Raw genomic sequence first — 15,828 nt, forward strand, 5'->3', positions numbered from 1 at the left:
TATAGTAGAAAAGTTCATGGTTACTTATCTGAGATGTAGTTAAAGTGAAAGAATGTTACTGAATAAACTCTTTACATAAGTGAAGTGGGAGTAGGAGGGTAATAATTATATTGAATTTTTCACACAGTCCAATAAGATAGGGACATACACTTTCTGACTCTTTCTCTTATACTTTCTGACTCTTCTCAGTTAAATAACAAGATCAAGACTGATACTTCTGTCAGCGCATACTAAAAAGGTTTCTGCATATATTTATTGCTTACTGCTTTTGATAAAGAAGTAGAAAGGGACCAACATTTCCTCCCATAAATGTGTATAACTTTAACAGATATACAAGAATTTAAGATCAAATTCTCTTGGTGAAAATATCCCCAAATGGAAAGTCAGAAATTTCCTACTGAGACCAGAGAGACTAGAAAACACATATGAGCTTGAATAGTGTCATTTGTGGATGGGCACATTTTCTTGAAGGGTGACGACTCAAAGTTGTTGGCCATGTATCTCTGAGATCAGGTTTTTATATATATGTAACTATATGCTACAGTATGGGTACCTATAACAAAGCAGAGAACAAATTCGCCTCCATTGCAGTTACCAAATCAGATGGTAACAAGTCTATGTGTACATATGACTCTGTACTGTAGTCACTTCATGCACTGCACTTACTGTTCCAGGTGAGATGGACTCTGTGATTACACCTGTCTGCCTCATAAGAACATATGCTACGTTAGGATGTAGAATCTTCTTGCAGATTTTAATCCCAAGGTACTTACAGACTAACTGTTTGGAATGTCCAGATATACGTCACTTGTGATATAGTGAAACCCTCATATGGGCTTTTTGAATTATGATTTTTTCTAGATGGCAAAGAACTTGCACTCTAGGTACAGTTGTACTACTGCTAAAGGAATGATTATCATGAACATACCAAGTTTAAGACATACAATTTTGTTCAGTAGAAATGAACTTACATGCAATATTAACGATGACCGGGTGATGGATATGCATCATACAGTGGTTTTGCCTAATTCCTTGAATGCGATGGCATCTGTGTCCTTGCCCTTGCTTAGGCAAAAATATAGGGCAGATTCAGAGCATCTTTTGTTAGAATGGAAGAATGGTCCCAGCGGTTCAGACCAGGGATTCTTGTAGCCTGTGACCTACAGAGTGCAGCATCCTATCTCCAACAAGCCATAGATTTCCACAGAAAAGAGTAAGAGGGCAAGAAAATATTACACATTTCTTGAAAATTCTCCCAGCCTCTGACTGCTTTCAGCTCAAGGGATTTCTGGTGCAGTTTGTCTAAATATCAATAAATTGCTCTTCTTAGTGATAATTCAGTTTCAGCTTGAAACTTTTTAATTTTTTGCATCCCTAGTATGTTTCTGAGAGTTTCATAGATCTGCCACCATTGAACAAAGAACCACCTTCTTTTCTTTGTTTTGAACTTTGATCCTACCAGCTTCCTTTATGGTTGCTAGTTTTTCTATATAATATAAATAATAAAATAATAATATAAAACATTATACTGAACTCTAAAATGGTATAAAAGTACAGTTTGAGCACTCTGTTTTGGTACAAATTATTGCAGAACATCACAAAAACAGCTTTACAGTTGAATTTATTTAAAAACATTTCTACAGTAGGAGAATATCATTTTTACAGCAGTAACAAGGTAGAAATTATCACTTGATACTTTAACTCACAAAACTCTATTGGGTCTGTATTTACATTGTACAATATTCCATACGCAATTGGTAGAAATGCTTCTCAGGTCATTTGCAGACCCCATTTGATCATAAATACAAGGTACTGAGATCATAAACCCCACATTTTTATTGGTATTGTGATAGGTTTAATTCATGTTTAACACAAGTTGTTTGAAAGCTGCAGGGAAGGTGACGTAAGCTGGACTTTGCTGATAGTTTGAACAGTGGCCAAGGTTTATAATGCAAGGTCAGAGGGGACCTGATTCCAGTAATATGGGCTGGAATGATATATGTGTGTTGTAGTTCTCATTGAAGGTCATTTATCATGTAATGAATACTTCATAACATTTCTGGAGTTGAAGCTTAAAAATTGTGCTGCAGTGTAATTAAGAATCATTTAGAGTAGAATAAAGATATCAACCAAATCTCTGCATATGTCACCTGAAGAATTTAGGTCAAGGCTGATTGTAAGACTGTACTGGCTGCAGGGACCAGGTTTTTAGATACTCCTGTGCTTGTTGCAGAGAAGAGATAACTTTAACATGCTTCAGACTGAAAGAAATGTGTGTTTGTTTGTTTGCTTGTTTTAGTACAGGAGATAGTAATGCAGTCAGAAGTCAATGGAAAAATAATAAAGAAGATCATTACTGTCTTCCAGAACTAAATTTGTTGGTTGTTTTTTGCTGAATAGTGATACACCATGAAATTATTCAGTATCTTTCTACGATTATAAAAGTTATGAACTTTAAAAAAAAGGGAAACTGGTGCAAACAGTGCAGAGATATATTTTAAAAATTAACTGAAGGGATTAAAGAATGTCAATCTTAGACCACTGCCATTTGTGTTGGTAGTAAAAATATTCTACACCACCAAATTGCACTGCAAGCACCAGCTAATAGGAGAATGTAATAGTCAAAGATGTGATAGGTGGGCTACAGCTGTATTATTACCACCAACAGTGGAACAGACTATTATACTTACCAACAGGTGCAGATAAAATAAATTGTGTTCTTCTGACCATTGGTTAAAATTACTTTGTTGACAAGATGTCTTTATATTGCTGATCACAGGTAGTCTTTTTTTTTTTTTCTAAAACATTAAATAAAATTTTCTAGTGAAAAAAAATAAAAAATCTGAGGTGTCAGAAAACAAACATCCAAAAGCATTATATTCCAATCATTTGTGATGGAGAAGGCAGAAAGAAGACATTGCAAAATTGCTCAGACACTTTCACTTTCTGAATCAGCTTGTTATTTATAACATAGCTGCCGGCACTTTCAGAAGTTTGCAGATGTAAACAGCCAGTGCCATTATGGGTTGCATGCAGAGCAGAATTATACCCTTCAGCCAAAGAGTACCTCTTGAAGAGAAGCTACCTGGTGACCCTCATTTTAACTCAAATTGTAGAAATTAACAGTTAATCTTTTCTGTGTTTATTTTGTTGTTGTTTTGTGGTGTAGGTTGTTTCTTTGTTTTGTTTCATTTTTCCCAGAAAGGAAAGAGAGCAAACTGATTTTATCTTCAGGCTCCTGTGTTTCTGGTAGCATCCTTCATAAATTAGTCATTGACTTTTCTTGATACAAAAAGCCTTTTCCCATCATCTTTTGATACCTGCACCTTTCTTTTTTTTTTTCTCTCTTTTTTTTTGTTTCCTCTTTTTTTTTTTTTTTTTTTTTCCCCAAATGTTCTTACTACTGAGGAGGTCTCTGAGTACCAGACTCTTGGTGAAGAAATACTGGAAGACTGGTTGATTTAAAACACATTACTAACTTAGGTATCTTCTCATACCTTTAAAACAGCAAGATACAAAATACAAAAGAAAACTTTTTTTTTCCCCTTTATTTTGTTTGCGTTTTGCATTGCTGTGGAAGACACATAAAGGTTTTCCGCAGCGTTATTAGTATTCTGGCAAGCTTTCATTTGTGATACATAGACCATCAAAGTGCTGACAGATGCAGTATTATACAGAACTGCAAAGATTATGTTTGTGTTTCTGTATGTATCCTGAAAAAAAAAAAAAAAAAGAGAGATCTCTCCTTGCTACTCTGTTCCAGAATACTCAAGCCATCTGCTTGGTTTTCCTGCTGCATTTTGTCTCATTAGTCATGTTCACATGTCTTTCAGGCTGCTTAATTTCATTACGCAAAGTATTATGCACTGTTCATCCAATAAGTGAGAGAGGTTCATTCTGCTACCCAAGGGACTTGTAAAAAGAAGTTTTAAACCTCTAAGAAAACCTGAAAATTCTTGTTGAAACGTGGATCATGTTTCACTGTTACCTCTATTAACATACTAAAACTTACTTTATTGATTAAGTTATCCATCTTTCTCTAAATCCCAAAGGCTATCTGCTGTCTCCTTAGAAATATTTGCTTCTCACTAGGATTTTTTAACACAATTAAGATCTCTACACAAAACTGTCATGTTTGAAAGTTTCCTTTTAGGTGGGGTTAGTATTACTGCCTCACAGTAAGGTTGCCAGTTTTGAAGAGGATGTGGCTGTGGCCATCCCCATGAACGTCCACCTAGAATTAGCAAAATTAAAAGCCCTTAAAAAGGTTTGGGATTCACAGAGGCAATAGAGATCTGTTAACACTGAAGATGCAAAACCTCCAGTAGCAGTCACTATTGGGTGTGCTCAAGCTTCTCTCAGCATCTTAGGCTGATAAATATGCAGCATTGCCACAGAGTGACTGAGCATACTTGCATTGCAAGACTAATGGCATTGATAAACAGTATCCTTCGATGGCTTTTGGTAACTCTTCTGTGCAATGGGAAGGAGCCAGCCCCGGCAGTGGGAGCTGGGCTTGCATGTACCTGCTGGGATCCAGCTGGGACCACAGTAGATAGAAGAGTAACAGTAATGGACAAAAACTGGCAGCACTGGGCTGGGAGGGGGGGTGACCAAGGCTTAAGGGGCAAAAGCCCTAGACTACTGATGATTTGTCAACCTGGAGAATGGGAAGAAATATAAAATTGGGCATGGAGTGGGAAACTGGGATTAACCAGGCAAAAAGAGAATTGGCAGGGATCTCTAGGGAAAACATTTTTAATAAGGAATTGAATACTCGGACAGCAGGCTAAGAGCTGCCAGCATAGTTCCATTAGCAACAGCCAGTAATCGTAGCTGGAGAGAACTGGGACTGGTTGAGAAATGAGCCAGGAAGGCAGCAAAAGAGCCTACACTGAGAGCTGTGCTCCAGTATATAGGAACATGCAGTATATGCTGAGTGTGCTCAAGAAATAAAACAAGAAAAAAAATCAGGATCCATTATTAGATGTAAGAAAAAAGTGGATTTTTATTTTTTTTATCTTCCAAAAATTTCACAATGAAAACCAATTTTATCTTAAGAATCTACTGTGAATTCTATACAAATTACAAAGCACTCATGGAACAGGATGGGGGGACCCTTTAAATTCCTTAATCAAGCAACATAGGTGCTGAATAAGCTTAGATCTGCCCCAAAATATGGTACTCAGAGATTGTCATAAAAGCCTCAGAAAGAGGCTGAATTAAACTTTGAGTGCTTGACATTGCAATAGTGTTCTTTTATTAATGTTGTGGTTTGCATCTAATGAGTTTAATTTTACTTTGTTGTTTTGATAAATAAGTATATTCTATCCAGACAGCCACAAGGTACAAAATAATTGTCGACTCTGAGAGCCGGAACATTTTTTAACCAGCTTTCCCTGATATTTATTTCATTAAAGCCATAGATCTTGGAGTCATTTGGAGGATATCACCTCTTTTTTTTTTTTTTTCTTTAATTTCTGATGGAAAAGACACATTAAGTGGTGGTGTAAATTCTTGTTGCCCCATGACTTTGGTGATGATGATTCAATGCTCTCTGTTAATATGGGCTTTACTCCCTAAAAAAATTGGAAGGGTAATTATACATTTATAGAAATTTCCATTGTTTTTTACTGCTGTGGTTAATAATATTGATGTCTTAGTATATAAGTCGTGAAAAAATGAGTTTCAAAACTATTCAAAATACTTTCAATGAACTTTTGAATTATGCAATTAAGCATTTGTAATAAAAAATGCAATATGCAATAAAAACTGCAATGTGCAAATATTGCAATATGCAATAAAAATTGCAATGTGCAATAGTGTCTTTATTTCTAAGTATTCTTACTGTCTTAACTATTGCCAAGACCTGCAAAATGAAATAATGACTGTATTTCACACTAAGGAAAATACTCAACAGCAATACATATAAGAGATGGGCACTGAGAACAGCTTTTATGGTGTATGATAAAGGTATTGATCAAGGATTCAAGACATCTATGGCTGAAAAGATTAAGCTAGATTCCTTGTCTGACATTCAGCATATTGGTTAATTTTGTGTACCTCAGCTTCCATCTGTAGGATAAATATGTTGATACAGCTTTTCTCCTATCCTTTGCATGTGTATAGGGGATTTGAGCTGTGGGGAAAAAGCTAGGTGAATTCTCTTAATTAACCATAATCGGACACTCTATAGAAGAAAAATAATATGGGGCATAAGCTGAATTGTTCTACGAAGTTATTTGAGTCTAAAGACTGAATTTTCTTCTGTCACTTTTGCCCTTTAATGCAAATTGTTTTGAATTGTGTATAGAAGGAAAAAAAATACAGAAGTACAAATCCAGGTCTCTTTAGTATCAAATGAGTTCACTGAGCATGCTAACTTAAGGAACCTTGTGGGTCACTACAATTGACTATACTTGTCTCACTTATTAAAACTACAGATATATATCTGTGATATTGGAGCACACTAAGAAAACAGACCAAATGAGCCCATAATGAAGGAAACCTGTTCATGTCTTTTTTTTCTGTGTATCTTAACAATCTGGTTAACTCTCATGATAATCAACTCCTGACAATCAGCAGCTGAAAGGCATTGAAGAAACCAAGTATAATTAAAAGACTTTTTAAGCAGCAGTTGTTTGTAAGCAAAGATGGAAAATACAGCTGCAGAGGTACAGGCAAATGTTTACATGGAATGTCTTTCTCTTAAAGGGAGAAAAGAAAAGGGATTTTTTTCTGAGCTGTGAAGAAATTAGAAACTGATTGATAGAGCCTTCATTCGAGATTTTCCTGTGAAAAGAAAACCGTGTTGACGCCAATGATATAAGGTATTTTCAACAGACATGGATTCTTTTACCTTCTGTACCTGCTTAAATGCTTTAAGGCATGGCACTTTCCTAGAAATAAAATGGGGGTAGTAAATGACTTCAAGTAATGGCTTTTTCAGATGTAAAGTCTATTATTAGATCAGTGAGTGTGTAGTTCTGTGGAAACACATGATATTTGAAATTGCCATGAAAGACAGTCTATATGCATTTTTTGACTGTTCATATAGCACTTCTATTTTTTGTCCGCTCTCACCATCAACTTGCATTTTATCAAATCCCAAACTGCCATGGTTCATTATCCACAGATGATCTTGAGTAGCCTTGCATCATAAAAAAATATGCTGTGACATCTGCCATTGTGCACCAGTATACAGATAATTTCTGAGTAAGGTTTGTCTTTGATTTATCTGTTCATTAGCGTGCATTCTTATATTTTTGCATGTGAATTTCTTAAGCAACAGGAGCTGTATGTACATTACTGTGGTCTTTCAGGTTGTAGATATTTCAGCTGTGCATCTTCAGCTAACGAGTTCCATTTGAGTTAATGTTTCTACGACTCAATCTCCACTAGTAGTGACATAGCTGTTGTAGTCCAAGTCATTACATAAGCTCCTGTACCAGTGATGTAGACAGGATGCTGAAATTGTAGTAATAGTAGTTGTAATAATAGAGAGCAATAATGCCCAGAACATAAACATATATATATATATATATATATATATATATATACATACACACACACTAATGAAGTCTTTATTTCCTGTAAGGTAATTTCATTGATAGGAGGCTGTTATTCATTTTTGAAAGACAATAAGTGAAAGGGCACAGAGCTCATAGATATTAGTAAGCAAAAGTCCTCTCCATCCCTCTAATTTACTTGTCTGTTTAACTATAGTAATGGGAAATGAAACATTTTATTTTATTTTTTTAGGGATGCTCCAAGGTGATTAAGTGCTATTGTTTTGGTAATACAATATTTGGAAATTAATTTATTATATTGCCACTGCTTCATCTAAAAATGCTTCAACAATCAACACTGAAAATTTATTACTACGCTATTTAGCTTTGTTTCAGTACTTCTTGAATTGATAACTATTTGAAATTAACCGAAGAAGCTGTTGTTAGGAAATTGCATGGATACTTTTCTGAATATGTTACGACTAAGCAGCATTGCTTGCTATAGCCTAGATAGCCTGTCTTCACCCAATTGCTTTGATGTTTCCTCCAGGGATGAGGAGAGTAAGAGAAACAATCTTGTTCTGTTAAGATTCCTTATAATTGCCAGGCTTGATGCAATTTCAGTGAAACATTGCACTAAAACCATCCTCTTAATAGATGAAAACAGTTGCTATATAGTCTGAAGATATTTACAGGGCTTTCATTTGCATGTCACAGTTCCCATACCAATTAATTGTTTATACTGACAAGGGCTTCAATACTTCATTTGGGTTAGAGCTTTTTGTACGTTTTCTGTTTGTTTGTGCAGATGTTTCACAGAGAGCATGTGGAAGTGGAGATCATTCACAGGTCAAATGAAAAGCAACAACATATAAAGACAATGAAATGTCAGGGCACCTTTCAATGAAAGTTCACAAAACAAGTGAAAAGCCATAAGAAAATGCAAAGCAATATGTCCTCAAAGTAAATTGTCCCCAAGGAAAATAACTCACTTGGAAAGAATACTACTATTCTTTTGTGTTGTAAAGCAGATTGTTGTGAAACTAACTCTTGATGTATGACTTTAGCGGTGGCTGTCACTTTGCCCAAAGCCTACCTGTTATTTTTGGTAATAAAACACAGCACAGCTCTGTGCTGAATGTGGAAAAAGAGGGGAGAGAGAGATTGAAAAAAGATTTTATTTTCTAATTCCCCAGCATCTGTTCCTGTTCCACCAAAACTTGCAAATGAATTTTGATTGGGGTAGTAGTGTGTTCATCGTAGTGATAAAATTAATTTTCATCTCAGTTCACTATTCTGCATGTCTCAGTTACAGACAGTTTCTTTTGAGAATATGAAATACTGTCTATGAATGTGTCAGGGAGTAATTCACCAATGTTTAAATATGTTATTACAGATAACTCTAATTTAAATCAAGGCAAATATTTGGGGGTCTGAATTTCCATTTGAACAATAGCTTCAAGGACTTGCATGCACATTGGACTGTCTTGTGCCCTGAGGTGGATTGCTACTAAAGAGATTATCCGCATAGACCCATGAGCTACAATAGGGTTCTTAGGAATGTGAAATAGAATAAAGTTGACTATAAGGTAAATACAAAATGAAGAAGCAAATCAAAGCAAAAATTCAATAAGAATGACCCCAAGAACTTGTCAAAAAATCTATAGCAAGCACTTTAAAAAAATGCAATAAAACCTGAGGATCTGTTACACAAATCTGAACTAGAAATGCTTCTTAATCTGTCATCCAATTCATATAATATGTTACCAAAGAAATTCTATATAGACAATTCAACAATATTGAGAAAACTACAAAGTGGGTTAAAGGGGATACTTTAATAAGCAGAGTCATGGGAAAACACCTTCTGAGACTTGTTGAGTATTAGAAAGTGTTTACTGAAACAAGAAATAATTGCAGATAGTTATGCATTACAAGGGATCTTCCTATTTAAAAAATCCATTAAAATATTAACAATATTCCTTCAAGTATTTTAGATGTAGTTTCTCTTTCCATTTATACATATTTCTGGTCAGTTGATTTCGGTGTTATTTTGTTGCTTTTTTTTTGACTATAGTATTCTCCTGTTACAGGAGCTACTACTTCCACTGTAGTTGGTTTGGCCATTCAAGAAATGTAGACTGGTGCTTGGGTCACCACTAAAGGAATCCCCACAGAGCACAGAGGAAGGCTATAAATGATGGAGGTCCCAAACCAACTACTTTCAGTACTCTGACCCCATTTAGTGCAAAAAAACATTCTAGTTTATAGCAAAGCTCTCACAAGTTTTTCTTCTTTTCTTGCCTTAGCAGTATTTTGCTTCTAGACCATTCAGGAAAACAAGAACAAATCCTAGAATACTCATATCACCCTCCTGCTAGTAAAACACCACTAACTATGATGGAGCATGAAGGACTACAAATAAAATTTCATTTCAATCAGTGAATTTGACTGGAGGAGAGAACTGATAATCAATTTTAGGGTTTATACATGGTATACCTCACTAAAAATAAAGTATCTTATAAACTAATATTAAACTCTTCACAAGGTAGAGGATGTTCCCTGTGTATTCTCTAAGTTGGTTGGGGGGGAAAAAAAAAGTTCCCAACTTATGCCTTCTTTTATATTTATATATATATAATTGTTGTCCAGGAAATCTAGAAATGTAATACAAAGTACTATCTACTAGAAAGATGTTCACATATTATCATGGGAGTGTTCAAGAATCAAGCACTAAAGCATTGTTCCAGTGAACACCAAAATTACAAGTGCACAAAGTCGCCACAGTTTCCAGACCTGTCTCAGAAAAGGTTGTCATAAAATAAATATTAGCACAATTCCTTTTTTTTTTTCCATGTGTTTTTAACCTTTTTTTTCTGACATAATACTTAATTTCTTTTCTGGGAGCCAACATTCCACTGATAAATTAGAATCCCTGGGCTGTAGATGGATACATCTTGCCTTCTGTAATCATTTCCATCTTAAAGGTAAACCTTTAAGCAACAATGAAAAATGATTTTTATATAGGTCTGTGGTGCATTAATCTATTGAAAATACAGAGAACAGTAATGAAAAATTTACTTCAGTTAATCTATTGAAATTTATTTAACTGTGTATAACCTCCTTAGTTGAAAGTAGCTTACTACCTTATACTGGCAACATAGGTTGCAATGAGATTTCTGGGTTTTGGCAATTGAGGGTAAATCAGACATACCAAACGATTTTTTTGTGGGAAAATTAAAATTTCACAAAGTAATATAGTTAAATGCAGGTCTTACTATTCTCTTCCTTATAAGGAAGAGAATGAAATTGCTGGTGTAAAAAAGGTTTCTTTCTTCCCACAGTGCTGCATTTATTGTGTTACAGTCTAAAACAGCAGCAATTATACGTAGCAGTTAAATAAAATGAGAACAATCAAACAGTCAGCTCACTGAGCCAGAGGTGGTACTTGGAGTCCGTGCTGTTTCTCCCAGTCAACCTCAGCACCAGTGATGGTCAGAAAATAGACTTCATTTTCCTGCTTTTTTTTTTTTTTTTTGGCAGGGTGGGGAGGGGAGTTGGCAGGGGGGAACATGATTTTTCCTTACTTTTTGGCAGGCAGAAAAGAAACTAAAAACACTTGGAGGGTGAAAAAAAAAAAGCTTTATGGGGAAATAATATATCTACAAGTGTACTTTATAGTATACTTTATACCTGAGAAGAATATTACCATTCTTAACTGTCTGGATAGAAGGTCCACCGGATTCCTACAGGAAGAAGCCTGCAGAAATCAGAATCTGTTGGAATTTGTATTATAACAAGAATTGTAACAGTAATTTCTTGCAAGGTTCCAGTGGAAAGAAAAAAACATACATAGAGCAAAATAAATGGATATGTGGATAGGATTTTTTTTTCATACGGCAGAGTATGTTCCATATAACTACTGCAGGAGGTCACACATTTTTTGAAATAATTGATTCTGTCAGTGGTCAGAAAGAAGATACAAGATTAGGTAGATCATAAGTTTAATGTGGTTCAGAAAGTCCTCAGGTCTTATCACAGGTCTGGTCAAACGATACAGATAAAATTTTGTGACAAATTAGCTAAAAAAAAAAAAATCAACAGGATATATCTGCCCAGCTTTACATCTGAATAAATCAGGATAGACATTTTAAGAAAATCCAGTCTAAAAGTAGGGTAACAACTATGGTCCAAGTCTATAAAGGGCAAATATTTTCTGAGGTACATTGGAGTCATGATCTTGGAAAAGACTGAGGTTATAGTTTTACGATCGTCTAAAACTGCACTTTTGCTGGAAATGATGATCTTTGTTCCAGCACTAAACATTAACAGAGTAGTTTTCAGCCAGATCAGCCTTACTGCTGACACACAAAGAGTAGCGTGGTGATGTGTGGGAAGTAGAGCAGGATCTCATCTGTTTTGGCAGCAGCAAAACCTTAAATATGTTTAAGCAGCTCCTGAAAGCACTCCAGAGCTCTGAGCCTTCACAGAAGAAGGATGGGGGAAATGTGTCCAGACACCACCATTTACCTTCTGTGTAGCAAATGACAGTCACGTCACAAGCATGCTTAGCATTTTAATGAATAATGAACTCCATTCACTTTCCTATAATTGGACTAATTTTTACCCAAATTAGTAAAATCAGTTCCCAAGCTTGATACCCAAGTGTAGTGGGCTGATCTTGGTTGAATGTCAGACACCCACTCAGCCGCTCTCTCACTCCACCTCAGCAGCAGGACAGGAGAGAAGATAAGATGGAAAAGCTCATAGGGTGAGATAAAGTCAGTGACCAATTTAATTTATTGCTGATTAAAATAGATTTGGATGGTGGGAAACAAACAAAAACAACCCACCACCACCAAGCCTCCACCCAACATTTTTTCCTCATGCTCAACTTCATTCCTTCACTCCCAACTCCTATACCTCCTTGCCTCCGTGTGGCCCCAAGCCTCCTTAATCACTGAACTTGGTGTCTGCAGGGCTGTTTCTCTCACATTTTTTACTCAATCCTCTCTACTGTCTGGGATTTTTGCCCTTTCCCAATCCATTTTCCTTTAGGTGCCCCCAGGGTGGCTGCTGGGCCCAGCCAAGCCCTGTGGTGGGGCCATTGGAACTGGCTGTGTCCATCATGTGCCCTTGCAGCCCCCTGACAGTGCCAGGGCACCCGCATGTAGTACCACAAGGCTCCCCTCAAACATTTTAAGCAGTGAATGAAAGCACAGGTAATTTTCTCAGGATACTCATAATTTTTTTTTATTTTTTTTTTACTAAACTTTGATACCTTGAATTTTTTTTTAATAATGTGATCACCCAGACATCTATTTTCAGTTAGTGTAACAATACTGATTGCAAGGGAACTCATCTTTCTAAATGCTTTTGTAAGTACAAACCAAATAAATCCCATGATGTATTTTAAGAAAATACTCTTTATTTTCAGCAGGGTTGTGCTTATGCTAGATACAAAGTTGTGTTTGTGTTTAATGTATTACGGTTATTAAGTATGTCTGAAAATCTGTGCTGAAAATGCAAACTAGTAGGTTATTCATTTTTGCCACAATACAATTTGTGGTCCATATATCACACTAAACATTAAACACATTAAACAGATCACGTTGTGACAAAATTTTGCCTGTAAGCTTTCACATATGGCACTGAAAAAAAATATTTTCCTTCCTCTAAAATATTCAGAAATGCTTGCATCCTCTATTAGATTGAATCCAAAATCTATATGTCCAGGATGTGTTAGAAGCGAAAAAGAGACATCAGTGCCAGAGAACAGGCAAACCCCCCAGAGCTCACCAGAGGCACTCACGAGATGTAGCAGGCAGCTGGCCAGGTCTCTGCTCTGGGCTGGGAAGGTCTGCCATATCCCTTCTGGTGCCCACCTCTCCTCTTGTTGCCGTGTGTTCTCCAGACCATGGGGTAAGAAACTGACCTGAGATGAAGTTCAACCTCTGCTGTTCTCCCAGAACTTCTTTGATAAACTGGGTGAACATCGATTCCCGCTTTATTATTTATAATTGATGTCTTGTGGTATCAGAAATGTGATGGCCCAACCAAAGCAGTGTATTGTCCTTTATAGCATGACATACCGTTTAGAACTGTTTGTACAAACAACTAGTTTATTTTGTTCTCACGTTAAAAAAAGATACAATATGAAACTGTCTATTTTTAAAATACAAATTCTTATCTGTGCCTGACAGATCACATCACTATGAGAGGTCCAAAATCGGTGGTTCTCTGTTAAATTTAATTATCTGGCACTTTCCAACAACAGCTTGTCTACTACTGACACGTAGAATTTCATTTTGTTCAAACATCTTTTGTGTATATGTCTCCTTGATATTGATAACAGTGGCTCATGGTAATGCTTATCTCCTTTTGATTCTGAAAATGTAATAAAGAAGGAAAATACAAAGTAATGGCTACATGCATTAGTTAGGCAGACATCCATCAAGGCTTGCATGAGACTTAGCTTTTCAGATATCTCAGGAAACAGAGATCATAAAAGCAGCATTAGGATGGCAAACGTGTCCACAAAACCAAATAAATCACTGTCCGAACAAGGATTGAGCCAAGACAGATCCTTCTTATTCATTCGTGGGACTATTTGTCCCATTTTTCCAGACAGTGTTTTGAATAAATTGTTAATTACTAATCAACGTAGTCATCTCTCTTCATAGGTACAGTAATTGGACTGTATGTAAGACTTGAGTCCATTCCACAAACTCTGGAGGATGTGACAGCGACAGGAAGCCAGTACAAAGAGGGAACATACTCTATATAATCTATTTTTTTACAGATAAGAGTGGTCAGATGAAAAAAAATACAGAATTGCAAACACAGAACTTGATCTTGTTTGTACAACAGCCCTATCATTAAAGAACTGTGGGTATAAATAAAGCAACTGTAGATGTAACTCTTGCTTTAGAGTTTCTAATGTAAATGTTTGAAACTACTGGATACTTTTATGTCAGATGTATTTAAATACATGACTTTGGTCTGTGAGATACTTGTGGATAATGAAATAAACAATAACTGCCTGGTGTACTTGCAATTACATATGGGGAGTATTTGGGGTAAGACTTATACATACAGAAAAATACAAGATTTGGGTGGGTTTTATGTTCCAATATATGCAGAGTTTCATTTGTCCAATAACTTCTGATTTTGTCTGACATAGAAAAGCCACTGTGCACTTATCAAATGTACAGTGCACTCTGCATGATGTCTCTCAGTTGTCTAAGCCTCCTTGGCTCAGTAGTTCCACACTTTCCATAATGGTAGCTGTGGCAGCCAGAAGATCTACGTCTCTGGACTGTCATTCATAGAACAAGTTAGGCACCTAATAGTAAAGATTTTGAAAAATGTATATTATGTTTGTTTTATTTTTTTTCAAAAAAGTAAAAGTAGAATATCAGTTGATAAAATACTATAGTTTTGAATCAGAAAAAAAAAGATGTTAATTATTTGAGAGAGAAAAATTAGTGAAAACAGTAGGTCTGGCATTGGGATTATAGAAGAATCACCAAAATATTTTTAAGTTATTTTTTGTTCTGTGTTCAATCCAAGCCAGCCAAAAGAAATTGAGTTTACAGTGTTTGGTTTTCAAATTTTAAGGTATTTATGATCAGAGCTTCTCAAAATAGGAATTATCTAAATCATGTAATTTAAAAAGTTACTCTTTAGTGCATCAGAAATCGTTTCCATTTTTCATTTTAAAAGCCTTCATTATAAGACCACATAATTGTAGAAAAACATACTACAAAGAGATAACACTTTAGGCTAGAAGGGAATTGATAAAACTTAAAATCATTTCTGAGGTTGCTGAAATCATGTTACAAACCATGGAAGAAGACTTACTCTGCATGGTATATTAGATACTTCATAAAATACAGATATTTGTTTATTTAGAAGCCACAATATCTTTTTTTTGAGCATATGTCTTTATTGATTTTTACAGTGCTATATGTGCAGAGTGGTCTTATTACAGGGTTTTGACTTCGTAGCTCCTGGCCTCGGTAGCTAGATTCAGTACTGACTGAAGATTGCATGGAGAGAACTGTATGCTTCCTTAGCAGGACATCTAATCTGAACAGAAGAACAGTGTCAATCTGCTCTATATTGTGAGGAAAACTAAAAATATTTTTGGCTTTCTTTTAGGCTGTTGATAGGCTTTGATAGATGCAATAAACAAGTTTAAGCTGTGCTGCGTGCCACAGAAGAGTCTGTTCAAGAGTATGGTGCAGCCTGTGTTTCAGGAGAAGCAGAGAGAGAAACTGTTTTTTTCTGAGTTCACCACATTTAAGAGCTTGTAGAAAGG

At 35.7% G+C, this 15,828-nt stretch overlaps 1 protein-coding gene across 4 annotated transcripts in view; it reads left to right on the top strand.

Annotated features, from left to right (window-relative positions):
• SYT1 (synaptotagmin 1) overlaps positions 1 to 15,828 on the top strand; it is a 356,060-nt gene that overhangs the window by 72,327 nt on the left and 267,905 nt on the right. For 2 of the 4 annotated variants that reach the window (XM_040553936.1, XM_040553955.1), the window contains exon 2: positions 6,715 to 6,830. The exons of the other annotated variants lie outside the window; for them this stretch is intronic. The gene's annotated coding sequence lies outside the window, so the exon portion shown is untranslated. The remainder of the gene's footprint in view (positions 1 to 6,714; positions 6,831 to 15,828) is intronic. 4 annotated transcript variants of the gene reach the window in all.

This window comes from Cygnus olor, chromosome 1, assembly GCF_009769625.2.
Source record: "Cygnus olor isolate bCygOlo1 chromosome 1, bCygOlo1.pri.v2, whole genome shotgun sequence".
Classification (NCBI taxonomy): Eukaryota; Metazoa; Chordata; class Aves; order Anseriformes; family Anatidae; genus Cygnus; species Cygnus olor.